The sequence below is a fragment of the Lagenorhynchus albirostris genome, chromosome 14, assembly GCF_949774975.1.
Source record: "Lagenorhynchus albirostris chromosome 14, mLagAlb1.1, whole genome shotgun sequence".
Taxonomy (NCBI): Eukaryota; Metazoa; Chordata; class Mammalia; order Artiodactyla; family Delphinidae; genus Lagenorhynchus; species Lagenorhynchus albirostris.
Genome location: NC_083108.1, coordinates 69,792,428 through 69,805,065, shown reverse-complemented (window position 1 = coordinate 69,805,065; position 12,638 = coordinate 69,792,428).

Here is a 12,638-nt window from a genome sequence, read left to right as displayed (position 1 = left end):
ATTGATATAGCCACTATGGAGAACAGTATGGAGTTTCCTTAAAAAACTAAAAATAGAACTACCATACGACCCAGCAATCCCACTACTCAGGGGTTTCTCAGGCATATACCCTGAGAAAACCATAATTCAAAAAGAGTCATGTACCACAATGTTCATTGCAGCTCTATTTACAATAGTCAGGACATGGAAGCAACCTAAGTGTCCATCGACAGATGAATGGATAAAGAAGATGTGGCACACATATACAATGGAATATTACTCAGCCATAAAAGGAAATGAAATTGAGTTATTTGTAGTGAGGTGGATGGACCTAGAGTGTGTCATACAGAGTGAAGTAAGTTAGAAAGAGAAAAAGAAATACCATATGCTAGCACATATATATGGAATCTAAAAAAAAAAAAAATTGTTTTGAAGAACCTAGTGGCAGGACAGGAATAAAAACGCAGACGTAGAGAATGGACTTGAGGACACGGAGGGGGAAGGGTAAGATGGGACAAAGTGAGAGAGTGGCATGGACTTATATACACTGTCAAATGTAAAATAGATAGTTAGTGGGAAGCAGCCGCATAGCACAGGGAGATCAGCTTGGTGCTTTGTGACCACCTAGAGGGGTGGGATAGGGAGGGTGGGAGGGAGACGCAAGAGGGAGGAGATATGGGGATATATGTATATGTATAGCTGATTCACTTTGTTATACAGCAGAAACTAACACAACACTGTAAAGCAATTATACTCCAATAAAGATGTTAACAAAAAAAAAGAAAAAAAGAAATGGCTGTTGTGTTGGGTGGGTGTAGAGTGGCATCTAGTGGAGAGGAAGAAAAAGTGCCAAAGTGTCACAAGGATGTTTGGAAGAGAACGTTTTCAAGACTGGCAGAAAAGCCAGGAAGGTGACTGGCACGTACTTGTGTCCCCAGCAGGGGAGGTACACAAACTGCCCTCGGCTGCACTCAGGACTCCCTTGCATGTGCTTGAGCCCCACGTACTAATGGAAGACTCCCCCCTCCCCCTCCCCAGGCCTCTCTGGGTGCTGGGTCTCTGGTTCCTGTGGGCTCAGAGGCTCATCTTCCATGTTCTGCTCCACCTGCCCCGTGTCCAGCTAAGGGCATTGCCTCCGCTGCCCCCAAGTGCCCAGCTCTCAGGATAATTAAGACCATGTAAGTTAGCAATGTTCAAACACATTTTTCTGTTTCCACGTTTTGCTACTCCTAGTGCAGGAGCAATCTAAGGCCTGACTCCAGCCTTTTGTTTTCCCTGTTTGTAAACAAATCAATTTTCTTTGTGGTCCTGACAGGTCATTGGTCTGCAGCACCTTCATGTGACAGAGTCAGGCAGGACCTCTGTAGGTCCAGATCACAATTTTACTGGAAGCAAAACCTGCGAAGTCTTCTTAAATAATGTACCACAAAGTCTTCCACTCTGTGAACACAGCGTATCTTTCCATTTATTTGTGTCTTCTGTATTTTGGTTTAGCAATGCTTTGTAGTTTGTGGGAGATGGGATATCTCTGCAGATGGCAATATGGGGACAGAGGTACCATTGCTGGACACCAGTAGGTGTCCATGGACAGAAGGAGGATGTGGAACTAAATGGAAGAGTATTTTCCATACTATGTGGGACGTGAGGCCTTAAGCAAAGTAAAGAGGAACAATGAATCTCCAGATATCATGGAAGAAACTGGTCTGATTAATTTGACTGAGTAAATTGTGCTTAATTTGTGAAATAACAGCTTTGTTTTCAAATTACAAACAACTGAACATAATCTTACTGTTTTCCCCCACCTAAAAATGTATCATAAATTAAGTATCTTTTCTTTCTTTGTATACATTTTTTGTAAGACCGAATTTTGGTCCTATTTGATAATGATTTATCATGTGATTAGCAGACACAGAGAACAGACTTGTGGTTGCCAAGGGGTAGGGGGGTAAAGGAGGGATGGACTGGGAGTTTGGGATTAGCAGATGCAAACTATTATACATAGGATGGATAAACAAGGTCCTACTGTATAGCACAGGGAACTAACTATATGCAATATCATGTGATAAACCATAAAGGAAAAGAATATGAAAAAGAATGTATATATATATATATATATCTGAACCACTTTTCCATACAGTACAAATTAACACAACACTGTAAATCAACTATACTTCAACAAAATTTAAAAAAAAAATTTTAATATCAAAAAGAAATCACGTGATTAGATGACTCTTACAGATTCAATGTTTTAGCAATGGGAATAAAGACTCGGGGAGATGGTCTGTAAAAGGCCAGGTTAATTCTAAATGGTTGGATTAAATTGTATTGCATCTAGAAAGTAATCGCCCGGTGTTTGCTTTTTGCTGGGTTCTTTGGTCATTGTAAAGACAGAGCCCAGCGCTTCTGTATTATCTAATTAAGAAAAACGGAAAAAGACACATCTCTAGCTGAAAACTGTGACACGTGTTCTTGTGAGGTGGGGGCTAAATTTCAAGTGTAAAAACAAAAGACAGTGGAAATAATTTATCTCAATATCAGAACAAGTTTATACAGCATGCAACCAGTGAGCTGGGCTTTCAGTTTTTGTGGAGCCAAACACGCTCATCTCTGAGCTGAAAGGAGGGCATGTGGATGTCGCTGGAAGAGTGAAAACAACATAGGGTGGTTTTTTGTTTTTTACCTTTTGTCCCCACTACGTGGCATGGGGGATCTTAGTTCCCTGACCAGGGATCGAACCCACGGCTCCTGCATTGTGAGCGTGGACTCTTAACCACTGGACCGCCAGGGAAGCCCCGTGTTTATTAATTCTGTAGATGTAACTTGTAGGGAATAGGTGGACCCTGATGACCGCACTAACGGGCAAATGCACAGTATGTCCACGAGGTGGCGCGAGGACGGTATTCTGTGACCTGTGGAAGGATGTACGGTATTTGCCTGCGGTGCTCCCAGCAGCTGTGCTGATGAGCATCTTGCGTGGCGGGGATGGCTGGGTGCTGAGACCAGGATGAAGACAGTCACGGTTTTGGGGAAAGTTAACAGAGAGCAAGGAGCTGAAGTCTTGGAGCAATGACGGGGTAGGCCCGGCAGCTATTGCGTCCCTGCAGTGAATCCATGTATGGCCCTAAGCAAGATGCTGAAAGAGCACAGTCCCCAGCAGAGAGGTCCAGCAAGGCAGCAGTGTAACCAAGGAGACGCCAACTCCGGTGATGGAAGCACCTCTGAAGGGTGGAACCTTCAGAGAATCAGCTCAGGACACGTGGGAACTGTGGGTGAGCGTCCACGATTCTGAGGCAGCCAGTGGAGGGTTGATGGGATGCCAGAGGGTGAGGCGCTACCAGGTCCCACCTGCACGGAGCCAGGGGTGATCCAGGCAGTGGGTGGGCTTCACGTGAGGTCGACACCTGGGGGCAGGAGCATCAGACAGCAGGTGTGCCAATTTTTCAGATGTTGGTTACTACTATAATTAATTTTGTGAATGATGGAAATATTGATGGCATCATCGCTTAAAATTCACTGTGGATAACGTTTGCTTTGTTTTACCAAGAGCTCAAATTGACCTTTTTTAGTCTTTTATATTATGTACATATTATTTTGATGATGTTATTTAAGAAATAAAATTTCCAAATTGTGTTACATTTTTAAACAATATTGAATATTTTTAAATTACATTTTCAGAAGTTTCTTTTCTGAGTGTTCACCGACGAATGGTGTCAGAATGACCAAGACAACTGATGGTTGCAAGGCAAATTTTATTGTGCTACAGTTGCAGATTATATAGACTAGAAAAGGGAAGGTTGCCTTCCCCCTCCCCGTGTCCTCAAGTCCATTCTGTACGTCTGCGTCTTTATTCCTGCCCTGCCCCTAGGCTCTTCAGAACCGTTTTTTTCTTTTTTAGATTCCATATATATGTGTTAGCATACCGTATTTGTTTTTCTCTTTCTGACTTAACTTCACTCTGTATGACACACTATAGGTGGGCTACTTTAAATTTTTTTTTTTTTTTTTTTTGTAGGTGGGCTACTTTTAAGCGATACGTCTGCCTCCTCCCTGCTGAAGGCCTGGACGAAAAAGCGAGGGCAATGCAGGCCACGCCCTGCGCTGAGGCCCCGCCCCCTCAACACCGTGTCCAACCAGGACCTCCTGACTGGGGATGGACTGGGGCGGGCCCCGCGGGCCCCGCCCCCGCCCCGCCCCTCCCGCATGCCGGAGAGAAGGCCAATTCCTACACCAAGACCCGCGCCATTTTGCGCCGCCTCTCGTCACTCTGAGGGAAGCAGATGAGCCAAGGAGGAAGGTTGGGCCCAAATGGAGTCCCAGCAGGCTTTCCCCAGCCAGACTTTGCCCTTTATGACTAACATTCAGCTCTACTTATATGCACCAGATGCTATGTTGAGTGCTTTATTTGCGTAATCACCTGAAATCTCCTCAACAGTCCTGGACCCTGGAAGGTGAGTCAATTAGTCCTTATCTTGGAGTCTCACTGCAATGGGGGTGCTTCTTTCTGGAAAATAGGGGGCTGGAAAGGTACCGAATGATCCCGATGCGAATGAGATGCCTCATTTTTTTGTAATCAAAGTTTTTATTTTGAGATCACTGTCAATTCAAATGCAGTTGTGAGAAATAATACAAAGAGATCCCATGGATCTTTGACCCAATTTCCCCTAATGGTAACATCTTGCAAAACAATAGTACAGTGTCACAACCTGGATATTGACATTGGTCCAGTCAGGGTACAGAATTGATCCATGACTACAAGGGTCCCTCATATCCCTTTAATTCCCACATCCTCTTCCCTTCTCATGCAGCCTCTCCTTAACCCCTGGATTCCACTACTTTTTTTTTCTCTGTAGCTGCAAGAATGTTGTGTAAATACACCATACAGTCCTTTTGAGATTGACTTTTTCCACTCACATAATTCTCTGAAGGTTCATCCAAGATGTTAGGTAAATAGTCTGTTCCTCCTTATGGCTAAATACTATTGGGTAGTATGGACGTTCTGCAGTCAGTTTAGCCTTTCACCCACTGAAGGACATCTGGGTTCTTTCTAGTTTTTAGCTATTATGAATAGAGCTGCTATAAACATCCATGTACAAGGTTTCTGTGTAAACATAAGTCTTCATGTCTCTGGGAAAAAAAAGAGATGCACAATTGCTGGGGCATGTTTAGTTTACCGGTAAAAACTGCCCAAATGTTTCCTGGAGTGGCTGTACCATTTTACATTCTGCCAGCAATCTATGAGTGATCCAGATCCTCTCCAACCTCAGCAAAATTTGGTGTTGTCACTATTTTTTATTTTAGCCGTTCTGATAGATATATAGTGGTATCTCATTGTGGTTTTCATCCCTGATGGCTAATGAATGTCAAAAATTATTTTTTCTCTGTAAATTCCTCTTTGGTGAAATGACCCTTCATGTCTTTTACCAATTTTAAAATTGGGGTGTTTTTTTTTTCTTTCTTTTTTGCGGCACGCGGGCCTCTCACTGTTGTGGCCTCTCCCGTTGCGGAGCACAGGCTCCGGACGCGCAGGCTCAGCGGCCATGGCTCACGGGCCCAGCCGCTCCGCGGCATGTGGGATCTTCCCAGACCGGGGCATGAACCCGCGTCCCCTGCATTGGCAGGTGGACTCTGAACCACTGCGCCACCAGGGAAGCCCATGATTTCAAGTATATTCTTAATTGCTAATTTGAGGATTTTTACAATGGCTGCTTTAAAATCCTTGTCAGATACTTCACCACCTCTGTCACATCAGTGTGGGCATCTACTGACTGTCTTTGTTCAGTCCGTTTGAAATCTTCCTAGTTCTTGATGTGATGAGTAATTATCTATTGAAACCTGGACATTATGAGTATGATGAGACTCTGGATCTTATTTAAATGTTCTGTTTTAGCTGGATTTTCTGACCCTGCTCAACGGGAAGAGGGTCTTGCCTCATTACTGCCAGTTGAGTGTGGAATCCAGGTCTCCCAGTTGGCCTCCATTAACCCTCGAGGGCTGAGGTTCTCCTTACTGCTGGTCAGGATGGGCCAGGAGACTGAAGTTCCAGCTCCCCACTAGGGCTCCAGTGATACATCGGTGGGAGGGAGGGGTATGAGTGCCCCATTAGTGCTCCCCATGTGACCTCACTGACATCAAGGGTAGGGAGGGTGGCCTCAGTAACACTGAGTGGTGGTAAAATCCTCCTCTGGCATCACCTCAGCGGGGAGAGGGAGGCCACCTCTTTACGGCTGGGTGTTGTTGGAAGTCCAGGCTCTCTCCAAAATCCACTGACACTGAAGAGTGGAGGACTTCCTCATCATCTGGCAGGGATGAAAGTCCTGACTCCATACTCAGCCTTCTCTGGCACCACCATACCCCTGTCCCGCCAGAAGGGGGTTGGAGTGCCTCATTACAGCCTGGAGAGAGTGGAAGTCGAGTTTATTTACTCAGTCTTTGCAGGTATGGGTGGGTGACTTATTCAGACTAATTACCCCTGGTTTCTACTGTGTGCCTGGATCAACTTCCCTTGACCCTGGGATATAGATGAAAAGCAGACCAGTCAACTGGCTTCTTTGAAATGTGGCCAGACATTCTCATTGTCTGAGAACAATGAGGGAAACGGTCAGAAGGAAGAAACAGGGCTTGCAACCCAGAATAAGTACTGTAAATTTTTAATCCCTATTAATGTTGGAACTGAATAACACACTCTGTCACAGCTGCAGAGGATAGCAGTCGTGAACATGAGCTTGGGAATCAGATAGCCCTGGGTGCAAATTCCAGCTCTTCCACTAATTAGCTGTGTGACCCTGGGTAAGTTATTCAACTTCTCTGATCCTCATCTATAAAATGAGAATTGTTAATGTAACACGTTTTGAGTTCCTACTATGAACAAATAATTGCTATTATTTTTATGCTACTTAGGACCCCATCACAACACTTTGGGATGGTTTGTTACACAGCACTAGAAAACTGATACAGAAACCTCATCCTCCCATTTTACAGACTGAAGAAAGTGAGGTTTGCTTGAAACCGTGGAGCCACAGTTCAGTCTCTTTCCACTACATCATCAGGGTGAGGCCCCTTCTGACATCCCCAGCCCCATGAAGCAGGGCCAGTTACTGATAACACAGGGGGTGGGAGACTCCAGTTTCCATTTCCAAAACTCTCATCCACTCACTCTTGACTCTCAGTTTTCACATAAAATGGGGTCACAGCACCTCCTGGGAGGCTTACTGTGAATATCTTTTCAGGTGGGAGATTCTGCCTTCTTCCTATGAGACTTTGGGACTGGTCTTCCCACTTGGGGAATCAGAGGCTGAGACACCTCCCTGTGTCTCCTTGAGGGTGCACTGGAAACAGTGCACCTGGAGACCTGCAGGCACATGGGGCCCACAGCCAGGACCCTCCTCCTGGAGCCTGGAGGGCTGTAGGAGACTGGGGGGTGGGGGGAGGTGCCAGGCTTGGAGGAGACAACATATACAATGGGACCAGGTGCTAAGGCTCCAGGTCCATGGCTGGAGCTGGAGCAGTCCTGGGGAGAAAGACTGATGGGCCTCTGAATGTTGCCTGGTTGCACAGAGCAGAGGTTGGTTGGGCGGGTGCCGTGTGGGTGTGGCCCCCTGCAGTTCTAAATGCTGCCCTGCTGCTGCTCCTTGGGGCTGAGCTTGTGCAGGGGAGGCTTCTGCCAACTAGATGTGGGCATGGGGAGTGGGGTGAGGTTAGGGCTGTCCTCTTCTGGAGCTCTGAGAGCTTCAAAAGAGCCAGAAGCCCAGAAGATGCTGGCATTGTAGCCCTTCACCATTTCAGGTTGGGGGAGGCAGGCTGAACTCCCTCAAACCAAGAATTCACTGTATGTCCCCGAATCATCTACTGTCTCTTCCTTCATTCAACAAATAGGTCTGGGGCTGGGGTTAAGACCCTTCTTCCCACCACTGTGTGATTTGAGCAAGTGACTTCACCTCTCTGAGCCTCAATTTCCTCATGTGTAAAATGAAGATGACAGTAACACCGCTTTCATAGCTTTTTGAGGATTTAATGAGAATACAAGTAAGGCCCTTAGCAAGGCGGTATTACTGTTGATGCTCTCCTCCACGCCACACCCTCCCCACTCCCTCAGCCCAGGAGACCCCTGCCTGGTGTACCCAGAGGCCCAGCCCTGCTGGTTATTTGGGGTTGCCCAGGGAGAATGGCTAAGGCCAACGCTGGAACCAGCAAGATATAGGCTCAGTGACATCCCTCTCTGGATCTCAGTTTCTCCACCTGTGGAAGACAAGAGCTGTACTGTAAAAAATGAGAGACAGCAGTGCCTGGTGCATTTATGGAGTGCCAACGGTATGCTCCACACTTCACCACCTTCCCCACAACCCTAAGGGGCTGCCAGTGTCATCAACAGCCCCATTGTACAGTCACACAGCTAGGAGTAGTGGTGCTGGGCTTGAAGCCTCACTCTCCTGTCTGAGGACCTTGGGCCCCTGGGAAAGCAGGGCTAACTCTGGAGGGACTTCCTCTCCCCCTCCCTCCTCCCTCCCTCCCAGCCTCCACTGGGAGGTGTGCCCTGGAGGAGCAGCTGCCACCCCACCTCCACCAGGCTCAGCACAGAGGCAGGGGCAGGGCTGGTGCTCTGTCTCCACCTCATCGGAAATGGGATGGAAAAACACAGGAGAGTCGGCCTGGAGGGGAGGGCGCTCAGGAGCTGGCGCTGGCTCTCTGGGGCTGCAGCACAAAGAACTGAAACAAGATTCAGTTCCTTCGGGCATCTGAGCACCTACTGTGTGCCTGGCACTGAGTGGGGCCCGAGGGGCGGGTGGGAGAGTAGGAGCCATCCCTGCCCCCAAAGAGCTCATTCTCCATCACACAAGCCGTCCGTTACTTCACTTACTATAGGGGACTCACTATGTCCCTTCATTACCACCACCAAGCTATGGGTGCTGTTATCCCCAAGGGTTGTAGCTGGAAAATGAAGCCCAGAGAAAGAAAGTGAGTTGCCCAAGCTAGTTGGTGTTGGAGTTGAGAATTATGATTCTTTTTTTTGAATCACACAATTTATTATTACATATTGACTTTCTAAAGGCAAAACAGTGCTTTTGGTCTCCAACCATATTTAGTTTGCTATTTATTCATGTACCTTCAATAATCTTTCTCTTTCGCTAATGTTTGCCTAGTATAACTTCCCAACATTTTAATCAAAAGTATGTATGTGGGGGCTTCCCTGGTGGCGCAGTGGTTGAGAGTCCGCCTGCCGATGCAGGGGACGCGGGTTCGTGCCCGGGTCTGGGAGGATCCCACATGCCGCAGAGCGGCTGGGCCCGTGAACCATGGCCGCTGAGCCTGCGTGTCCGGAGCCTGTGCTCTGCAACGGGAGAGGCCATAACAGTGAGAGGCCCCTTTAAAAAAAAAAAAAGTATGTATGTGTACTTATATATAGTCATGTCTTGTATGGTTTATCTAATCTGGATAAAAGCTTTTTAACTCTCAAGTTAAGCCCATTTAAATTTAGTATGAGTGAATATTTTTATATTCATATTTATTTCTATTATAATTTTGATATCTTTGTATTTATTTTACTATGTTTTTTGATATTTGTTCTGATGGTTTGATGCTTCCTTTCTCCTTTTCTTTTTTCTTTTGGATTGACTAACTGTAATTTTTACCATAATACTATTATGTAATTTTAAAGTTACTCTTAAAACTTTAACCTACAAAATTAGCTTACAATGCAAAGTAATCTTTGTGCCTACCTCACTCTGAACAAAATGAGAACTCTTCAAATCTGATTGCCATCCTTCTCACCCTACATGTTACTTTTGTCTAGTAGTTTGCTTCTTTTTTTTTTAACTCCCAATTTAGAAAATACTATTCTTTCATTTGGTGAGTACTTCATTTCTGCTCACCAGTGTTCACTGAATATCCCAGCATCTCAAACTTTCATTCTGAGATCATTGTCCCTTTAACTACCTCAATTTGTCTCTGAAAAATCATCTTTACCGTTTCTTTTCACTGTTATTTGAATACAAGTAAAAGTCTATAATTCTACACTGATCTTCTTTTGAATCTTAGCATATGAAAGTGTTATTTCAGTTCCTTTTGTTTGTACTTTTGCTGGTTGTTCTTATGGGATAAGAATAGCCCTTTCTCGTTGCTCCGTTTGTTTTTCTTGAGATGCACCGCAATGTAGCTCTACATGGATTTTTTATTTATTCACGTGCTAGGGTTTTCATCCTGCTTTCTGAAGATGAGAATTCACATATTTTTATCACATCTAGGAAATGCTCGGCTGTGATTACTTCCAGTGTTTTCTTTCTCCCATTCTCTTCATTTTCTCCTTGGAATAAAGTTGGAAGATGATGAAAGCTTCTCATTCTGTGTTTCATATTGTTTTACCTCTTTATTTGAGCATTCCATTTCTTTGTATACTAAATTGGGAAAATATGTCAGACCTAATGTCCATTTCTATGTTTCTTTCTCCACCTATCTCTAATCTTCTGCTGTAGCTCATTAAATGAGTTTTTAATTTTAATTTTTGTATTTTTCACTTCTAGTAGTTCAGTTGTTTCCTTTAATAATCTGGCTGGACATTTCTGATCATCTGTGATTCCTTTCCATGTTTTTAGTTCTACATTTAATTATTAAAATATTTAAAAGGTCTTTATGATTCTGACAATTATAGAATCTCAAGCCCTTAGGTATCTAGTCAAACAGGAGGTTATAGGTGAATTTTCTAGATAAAGAACTTTGGCTGTGTTTCTGCAAGCCACTGTAATCCCTTTAGATGGTACAGGTTTGTGTCCTAGGGGGTGGGGTGTGTCTGTATGTGAGTTCGTGTGGTGCAGTTGTGTGTGTGTGTGTGTGTGTGTCTTTCCTCTATATTCCTTTTACACAGCAAAATTGCAAGTGTCAGCTTTCTCAGTAAAATATCCCATTGCCATTGCCTCATGGGTATATGTGTTAGGTGTACTGCAATGTCATTCTGACGCTAACCATCAAGAGTTACTATCAGATCCCACAAGTTAAGGACAAAGTCCTCCATATGACTGCCGTTTCTTCAGATACCAGCCACATTTTGCGGGTTCCCAGGCTACCCAAACTTCCAAAAGACTGGCTATAAATTCAGGGGTTCCCATGACCCCCTCAGGTTTGATAATTCGCTATAAATGACTCAGAAAACTCAAGACAGTGCTATACTTGTTATTACAGTTTTAGTATAAAGGATACACATAGGGTGAGGCCTGAGGGGGTCCTGGAAGCAGAGCTCCCATCCCCTCTCCCTGTGGAGTCAGGCACGTCACCGTCCCAGCACAACTGTCTGTTCCCCAAACAAAAAACACCACTGAGCTTCGGTGTCCATAATTTTTATTGGGGTGTCACTCTGCAGGCATAATTGATTTAAACACTGAAGCCAATCTCTGTCTGCCCTCCCCTCTCCTAGTCTTTGACCATGGTTACCTTACAGCAGAATGATCATACCTGTCTGAGCATCTACATTTGGAGTAGCATTTATGTAATAGATACAGCAATAGTACTGATGTGAATATAGCTAATATTTGGAGGAGCAAGTGTAGGGTACAGATAGTAGGTTTTTAACTCAAATGTATTTCCCAGTACATTTAACTATCAGTATTATAATCTTGCCAACAATGCCGGTGTTAGACCGCATCTCAATATTATAGATGCAACCTGAAAAATGAGTTCCTTTTCGTTATGAATAAATAGTCCAGCCCATCATCATATTACATGACCAAATGTCTCCTGGGCCAGGGCCACACAGGTTTGCAGGCTTCCATTTGACATTGTCAGGTTCCAAAAGAAGGAGTGGTCTCAGCTCTATGTGGCTTCAGCCTTTCAGGCATCTGGCATAATTGAGCTAAGAGCCTTTTTGGAAGAACATTGGATTTCCCTCTGCATAACCCATGTATTCATTCCTTTACCTTCGGCTATTATTTCTGCTTCTCTCCATTTGTACAGAATGAATGGGCTATTTCTACCGCTGGGCAATATAAGAGCATGCACCATTAACCCCATTTTGGCTTGAGGGAGTGAAACCAGGACTCACTCAATCAGGCCCTTAGGAAAATTGACATAAACGTGTAAAAGTAGAGTTACAATTTCTTGCCTAGGACCCATGCCTGCTTCTGATTGTAGTTACAGCCCAGTCCTGTGACTACTATTTACATCAGGTAGGGGAAGAAAGTTGAGGTGATGGGTGAGGAAAAGAAAAATATATAATCATACCATCATCTTCCCCCAGTGGGAAGAACTGCATAGTCAAAGCAGCATCCTCTCCCATGCCCTCTCCCTCAGATCCACCAAAAAAGCAGAAGGATCTGTCTAGTGGGGAAATGCCTTTGGCGCCTGTCACGGTGAGAGTGAGCAAACGCTTGTGAGGGCACATAAGCAAGTCTGTTATGCCTCTATCTCCCCCTGTTGTAGACAAATCAATGCTTTAGTTGCCTATTCCAATCCTCTACCAAACCATTACTCTGAGGATGAGCATTGTGTTGCTCGGTGCAGGACCTTCTGTTCTGACTCTTTTGTTGTAGTGTGAGCATTGGCATGTACCACCTGATAACATACACTCCAGTCCATAGTCAGTATCTATTCCTGTCAGGACTTAGGTATAGCCCCCTGGGGCCCCAGCATTAGTCCAGTGTAATCCACTTGCCAGCTCTCCCCCTGGGGAATCCACT